This window comes from Octopus bimaculoides, chromosome 5, assembly GCF_001194135.2.
Source record: "Octopus bimaculoides isolate UCB-OBI-ISO-001 chromosome 5, ASM119413v2, whole genome shotgun sequence".
NCBI lineage: Eukaryota > Metazoa > Mollusca > Cephalopoda > Octopoda > Octopodidae > Octopus > Octopus bimaculoides.
Window position 1 is genome coordinate 123,970,884 of NC_068985.1, and position 887 is coordinate 123,971,770.

At 25.0% G+C, this 887-nt stretch overlaps 1 protein-coding gene across 4 annotated transcripts in view; it reads right to left on the reverse strand.

The window, feature by feature from the left end:
- LOC128247835 (uncharacterized) overlaps nt 1–887 on the reverse strand; it is a 641,437-nt gene that overhangs the window by 317,771 nt on the left and 322,779 nt on the right. For all 4 annotated transcript variants that reach the window (XR_008264160.1, XR_008264159.1, XR_008264157.1 and 1 more), the window contains one exon: nt 422–499. The gene's annotated coding sequence lies outside the window, so the exon portion shown is untranslated. The remainder of the gene's footprint in view (nt 1–421; nt 500–887) is intronic.

Below are 887 nucleotides of genomic sequence, written 5' to 3' on the forward strand. Positions count from 1 at the left end.
TATATATATATATATATATATATATATATTTATTTATATATATATATATATATGCCTATACACTCCTGTACACATGTATGGCAGGTGTGTGTTCTCGCGTGCGATTGTGCGTATATGTGCATGTGTATACACACATACATATATATATAATACATATATACATGCATGCATATGTATATGTGTGTGGGTGTGAGTGTGATACTGTTTATGTTTACCATATATTACTGTAAAAATGTATTTAACATATAACTTGGTCTTCGTCCGCACAACATATGATTATGCATGTCGCATAAACGTTTGAAATAATTGTTTCAATAGCTAACATTTGTGACATGCGCAAAAAGAAATATGTAAGTATATATACTTATATATATATATTCGTTATTTCAATAACAAAAAAAAAAACTCTGAATTTACTTACAATTTAAGGGGTGGACTTTTCTCTATGGCCTTGAGCTGTTTATCCTTTGTATTTCCACGTTGTTTTCCAGCAGCCGATCTACAAAGAATATATATATATATACATATAATAAGTGCGTTAAATAAACCTAAAAATTACAATGCTTAAAATATTATCGAAAATATAAGGTATAAATTATATAAAAGAAACTAACAATCAAAAAGCAATGCTTGGTATTATATTTTAGTAAAAATGTCGATGATAGAAACATAGTGAATATATACTTTAGAATTTGTAGTTTTACGTTTATATTTTTTGGTGGCTTTTTATCTTAGGCAATGCCTCATTTTGATACAAAGGTTATATTATAGATTTCGACGTTTAATCAATATATTACATGTATGTATGTATGTATGTATTTATGTATATAAATAAATAAATATATATATATATATATATAATACATACATACATATATATATATATA